Source organism: Myotis brandtii, unplaced genomic scaffold (genome assembly GCF_000412655.1).
Source record: "Myotis brandtii unplaced genomic scaffold, ASM41265v1 scaffold728, whole genome shotgun sequence".
Classification (NCBI taxonomy): Eukaryota; Metazoa; Chordata; class Mammalia; order Chiroptera; family Vespertilionidae; genus Myotis; species Myotis brandtii.
In genome coordinates this window covers 434759-441661 of record NW_005370875.1, presented here as the reverse complement: position 1 = coordinate 441661, position 6903 = coordinate 434759, and positions in this window count along the sequence as shown.

Below are 6903 nucleotides of genomic sequence, written 5' to 3'. Positions count from 1 at the left end.
CAATTAGAATTTCAGACCTGGAGTCCAAACTGCATGGTTACAGGCGTGGTTCACCAGCAACAGGGGAAAGAGCCCGGGCATCGCTCATTCCTATAGTCACAGATACACACGTTGTGCCCACTGCGTTTCAGGGGATGTCCGAGGCTCTGGGAACAGTCCTAAGGGGAGAGGAGGCAGGCCAGTGTGGGAGACCTGAAGGGTCCCAGGTTCAATTCCGGTTAAGGGCATATCCCCGGGTTGCGGGCTCAATCCCCAGTGGGGAGTACACGGATGTCCGAGGCTCTGGGAACAGTCCTAAGGGGAGAGGAGGCAGGCCAGTGTGGGAGACAGACAGGAACAAATACAGCGAGAGACAGCCGTGACGGGATGAGTCTGTGGGAAGGAAGGATGCCTTTTGTGTATTGGTCATAACATCCTGGGGGAGGGAGGGGATGTCTGCCCCCCACCCCTCCCCACCCAGCACCCTGCCCATGGACTCTGCCTCCTACGCAGAGAGAATGGGAGGTTTGGGTGCCATCTGTCAGCCCCTGTCCCCGCGCCCGGGCTGGTTCCGTCCAGCCGCACACCCTCTCCCCACCCTTGCTCCCTTGTAAAATCTCCTTCTTCCACCTGGGCTGCAAAGGTGCCTCCTCTGCCTCTCAGATCTCGCCCCTTCTCTCTTCGACGCCTGCATTTTGTTCTTGTTCTCTCTCCTGGCGCCTTCACTGTTTATAACACACCAAAGTCTCTCGTTTCTTAAACAGACAACCTCTTCTCAACCTCAGTGTCTGCCCTTCTTGAATTTCAGGCTTCCCTTGCCTCCTTGGAGCTGCCTCGAAGCTGTTACCCATCATGGAGATCTCAGCTTGTCCTGGGACAGGAGGGTTGAGGAGACAGGGGGAGAGGACAGGGAGCATCTGGCAATAGGGAGGGGATGAGAAGCAGGGAGGAGGATGCGTGCTACGCTCTTCATTCCCACATCATACTCCTTATGACTGTAGTCTAAGGACTTGGCCTAGAATTCTAGGGTGCCCCTGCTCCTGCTGGTGCCCTAGGGAAGGAACCCAGGAATCCAACAAAGTCGTTCACATCCTCGTAAAAACCAGTTTCTCTTCCTCCCTGTCCGTGTCCGGCACACCCAGGCAAATGAGGGGAAGAGGAAGAGAAGGGAGCGTGGCACTTGTCTCTGGAGAGAAGGGACTTGATAATGATGAAATTCCAGGCTCCATGTGACAAGCAGACAGGAAACATATTTGGGTTCAAGGAGTCTGTTAGTACCTTTCACTCCACCCAGCTGCTGCTGCTGCTTCTGACCTGCCCCAGCTGGGGGCTCCGCAGGCTGGCCGGGTGCAGTGACCCTCTGAAGCCAGAGAACCACCGGGAGCGCCTGTGACAAATGCTGACACCAGAATTGGGAGAAGAGTAGAGACATAAGACTCTGTTAGTACCTTTCACTCCACCCAGCTGCTGCTGCTGCTTCTGACCTGCCCCAGCTGGGGGCTCCGCAGGCTGGCTGGGTGCAGTGACCCTCCGAAGCCAGAGAACCACCAGGAGTGCCTGTGACAAATGCTGACACCAGACCTACAGCTCAGAATTGGGAGAAGAGTAGAGACATAAGACCCTGGTGTCTGGCCCGCCCGGCGTGGCTCAGTGGTTGAGCATCGATCTATGAACTAGGAGATCACGGTTCAATTCCCAGTCAGGGTACATGCCTGGGATGCAGGCTCAGTCCCCAGTGTGGGGCATGCAGGAGGCAGGCAATCAATGATTCTCTCTCATCCTTGATGTTTCTATCTCTCTCTCACTCTCCCTTCCTCTCTGAAATCAACAACAACAAAATATATATATTTTTTAAAGACTCTGGTGTCGGCATTTTATACTTCTCCCAAGGCCCTTGCTTGATGACCACCAGCTAGGGCCCTAGAGTCAGAAAGACCTGGGTTTGGCTTTTGATTTTTCTACTCGCTAGCTCTGCAACCTTGGGTGAGTTATTGAGCTCTTGTAAGCCTCTATTTTCTTATCTGTAAAATGGGATCATAATTATGATCTGCCTTATAGAGCCTTTGTGAGGATGAAATGAACCGTGTGTAGAGTTTAGAACTCGTGGTAAGTTAGCACACGGTGCATGATACTTTGGAAAGTGCATTTTCACATTGAGGTTCTCATATGTGACACAAGCCGCAGCTAAAAGCTGAGGTCTTGCCAGTTTTGGAAGTTCTTGAATGGGGGCTCGGCTTTCAGTTCTGTAATGAAGAGGAACTTTTATCAGCTTGGTATCAGGTTGGCAGCGTAAAGAAAGTGTGAACTTTGGCCTCAGAGCTGAGCTGCCTTCTTAGAATAGTCCGTCACTAGCTGTGTTGCCTTCAGCAAATTGCTTAATCTGTCTGAGTTCTATCTCTTCATCTGAAAATGAGAGCAATCATAGCCCCCTCCCCATTATATAACAAGGTTATAATAAAGATTAAGTGACCAACCTTGGCCTCTTATTAGAATCAATTGAGAACGTTATGCAAACAAACAAAATCTTGCTCTAGCTGGTTTGGCTCAGTGGATAGAGCGTTGACCTGAGGACTGAAGGGTCCTGGGTTCAATTCTGGTCAAGGACACTTGTACCTCGGTTGCAAGCTTGATCCCCGGCCCTGGTTGGGGTGTGTGTGGGAGGCAACTAATGGATGTGTCTCTCTCACATCAATTCCCTCTCTCTCTCTCTCTCTTTCTCTCTCTCTCTCACTCTCCCTTCCACTCTCTAAAAATCAATGGAAAAATATCCTCAGGTGAGGATTAGCACACACACACACACACACACACACACACACACACACACACACACACACATCTCAATGGCTAGGCCCCAGCCCAGATTGATTTAATCGGAGTATCTGATGTACTGCAGACAGGAACAGTTTTTCAAGCTCCCCAGGTGATTCCAGGGTTCAGGCAGGGTTGGGAACTTACGCTGTTCTTCAGGTTCTTGACCCAGGACCTAACACACGCAAGGAACCTGATAACTAATAATACAACGTGCTCCCATATTTCCTCTCAGTCTTCCTTCTTCCATTCATGGGGTCCACCAAGAGGCCCTGCAGCTCCCTGACTTCCTCCCTACAGCTGGGACCCCTTCACCTGTACATGTGGACTCGGCCTCTCTCCCCCACTCCTACCCCCACCCTGTGCTCTGGGACCTGATGACCTAGGGTTTGGAGTTGGACCAGCTCTGGTCTCACATTGACTCTTACCCTCTTCTGGCCTGTACTGGGCGGTGGGCGCCCATGCTGGCTCACAGGGCCCTGCGTTTCTCTGAGTCCTGCCTTGAGAACATCCCCATGTCAGAGAAATGCAACACTGCTACCTTTCAAGGTGGAGGAGGGAGCCAGGAGCCACGGAGCATGAATGGCCTCTGGAAGCTGAAAAGAACAAGGAAACAGCTTCTCTAGTAGATCCTCCCGCAGGGCACACAGCCCCGCCCACACTTTAATTTTAGCCCAGTAACATCATGTTGGACTTTAGACTTCCAGAACTTTTGTGTGTTTTTTGTTTGTTTAAAAGGCATTTTTGTTTTGTTTTTTTAATCCTCACCCAAGAACATGCTTTTATTAAATTTTTAGAAAGAGAGGAAGGGGAAAGGGGGAGAGAGAGAGAGAGGGAGAGAGAGAGAGAATTGATTGGCTGTGAGAGAGGGAGAGAGGGAGAGAGGGAAAGAGAGAGAGAGAGGATTGATTGGCTGCTCTACTGCATGGGATGATACCCAAACTGAGCCATATAAGTCAAGGCTACCTTTGTACGTTTGGGTTTTTGTTGTTTTTTAAAATATATTTTTATTGATTTTAGAGAGGAAGGGAGAGGGAGAGATAGAAACATCAATGATGAGAAAGACTCGTTGATCAGTTGCCTCCTGCACGCCCCGTACTAGGGATTGAGCCTGCAACCCGGACGTGTGCCCTGACAGGGAATCAAACTGTGACCTCCTGGTTCATAGGTCAATGCTCAACCCCTGAGCCACACTGGCTGGGCTACATTTGTGTGTTTTAAGGCACTATGTTTATGGTAATTTGTTAGAACAGCCCTAAGAAATGACTTGGTCCTAAATGCTGCTGCCCGGGCTCCCACCTTGTTCCAATTCAGTTCAATTCTAAAAATTTAAGTTACTTTTGATTACTAAGCAGACTCATTTTATTTTAAACATTTGGTTGTGCCTTTTCTAAAACTTCAATCTTTGACTCAAAGCTCTCCCCTTTGCCCCAGTGAAGAGAATAAAGAGGGGGGTGAGCCTGCCCCGGCTCCTCTGCACCCTCCCCTGCACCATCTCCTCTGGTGTTGGATAGAGGAGGAAAGACTGGGGCAAACACTTCTCCACAGGAAATCTCCCATCAGTGGGCCATTCCTGCTGAGCTAGTTTGTGGTGATGAGGGAAGACCCTGGCCCTTGGCCCTTGAGAGGAATCCTGGCCCTTGAGAGGTTCCTTGGGGACCCTTGAGAGACCCAGCTGCATTGTTGAGCTGACTGCCCGCATCCTCTCATGCCAACACCTCTATGCCCCACGCTTCAGTCGCTCCACCATCTCATCTACTCCAGGCCTGCTGTCATGGGTGGGATTCGGCTTACACACCCTCCCAGGGCCTGACCTTGATCATGCAGCTATTGCACGCTGCCCCCTGGTTGGACTCCTGCCATCACTCCCAGAGCTCCTTTCACCTCTCTGGTGGCACCCTGGCCATTAAACTATCCTGGTGGCCCGGAGGACATCCTATCAGGAATGGGATGTGCTACATCCCCCCTCCCTCAGCGGCACTCTCTCAAAAAGGACAAGTTCTGCTGAAAGGCATCTCCCAGCGGTCCATGGGGAAGAGGACTGTTTCTCTGGTCTTAGAATTCAGGGAACTTGGGAAGCTTATTCTCCACTGTGGGCCCCAATCATTCTGGGGGATCCCTTGGCTCCTCACACCACATATCAGTACCACAGTGATGCTCCTTTTAAAGTGAAATATCCTGAATCCCGTTTGGCTTTTCGTTGATCACTTGGAAGCATCCTAATGTCAACAGAGGAAGGTGTAGTATTGGCCACATATCAGTACCACAGTGATGCTCCTTTTAAAGTGAAATATCCTGAATCCCGTTTGGCTTTTCGTTGATCACTTGGTAGCATCCTGACTAATGTCAACAGAGGAAGGCTCTGTAGCATAGAAAGCATCTGCCCTCCTTCCTGCCCGGGTGACCTTGGGCAGGTCACTTCACCTCGTTTCAGCTCTGGTGTGGTGGAAAGGAGCGTGGAGGGGAGGCTGCGATGAGGGGGGAGATGAGAAAGCAGTTGTGGACTGCTTGGTGCACTGAACACACTCGAAGCATCCGATGGAAAATCAAATCCACATGATCTGTAAGAACAAAACTGCAACGTGGCCCACAGTTTCACTTCCTGATGTGATTTCTTTACACTTGAAATCTGAGCTGTAGCTTTTCATGGAAGTTACACCGTGCGGTTCATTGACTTTTTTCAATTTTATTAAACTAAATGCTTTTAAAAATCAAGTAACCCAGAGGGTTTATAGTTACAGCCCCCTGTCTTCCCACTTTCCTCCTTCCACCCAGTCATGCTCCTCAGATGCAATGGCTTTGAACTCTTGTGTCCTGGCATTTACTTCTAGCGCTCTAAAGAGATGTTTATGTTGCTTTGTGGAGAAATCCTTCAAAAGTAAGACAAAAAGACAAAGAGAACAAAAATAGGAGAGGAAAATTATTAGACAAAGAGACACACATTTGAATATGTGAAAAGAGAAGGAGAAAAGGGAGAGAAGAAATTCTATTTATCTTTCTATCCACCTACCTATCTGTCTATCAAGTTCCCCAGAGCTAAGAAGGTGAGATTCCCCAAAAAAATTTTTTTTCAAGTAGGAATTGAAAGGACTTCTTTTTTTTAAAGTGAGATTCCAATTTAGATTTGTTGAACAAAGGGGCCACACTCTGATACGTGGCAGCATCTTCTCTTTAAAAAATATTTTTTATTGATTTTAAGAGTGAGGAAGGGAAAGAAAGAGAGAGAGAGAGAGAGAGAGAGAGAGAGAGAGAGAGAGAGAAACATCAGTGAGAGAGAAACATTGATCAGCTGCCTCCTGCAGCAACCTGGGCATGTGCCTTGATTGGGAATTGAACCCTGGCAACCTCTTGGTTCATGGGACAACGCTCAACCAACGGGGCTACGCTGGCTGGGCACATGGCAGCTTCTTACATCCAGTGCCCTGTGACCTCATTGAGCCCTGCAAAACCCACTTTCACAGCCCCCATTCAAAGTCAAGTTTCTATTCTCCATGGTTTCTTTTTCCCTTTGTTCTTCTTCCTCTATTACTTTCCTTTGTGCATCTTGAAGGGTGATCCACCACAGACCTCTGCCTGGTGCCTGCCTGGCGGACGAGCTATCCCTGCTCTCTGGTCATTGGCACTTTGCTGTCTTAAGAGTAAATCCCCAGCACATTTACCAACATGGATAAATGACAAAAACAATGTTGAGCAAAAAAGGAAGCTGCAGAATGATGAGTATAGCACAGTGCTGGTTACACATGGTTGGTTTTGCCGCACGTAAGTTTATTAATAGACTAAGGGCACTATATTTGATTAAGCCAAAACTTCACTAAGGAAACGAAACAAAATTTGGAACTGAAAATCCAAATTGTAATGTAACAACTTCATAGATGACCACACTGTGCCAGTAATGCCCATTTTTAAATAGCAAGCCAAGTCAGAAGGTCTTTGTAGTGAGAATGGCTTCAGCAGCAGCCTAATTCTGCCCCGTTCCTCTGCCACCTGCCTGGGTGCCTGTTGACATTGTTAATATTACTCCAAAGCATGCATCAGGCCCTAGCTGGTTTGGCTCAGTGGATAGAGCGTCGGCCTGTGGACTGAAGGGTCCTGGGTTCGATTCCCGTCGAAGGCACA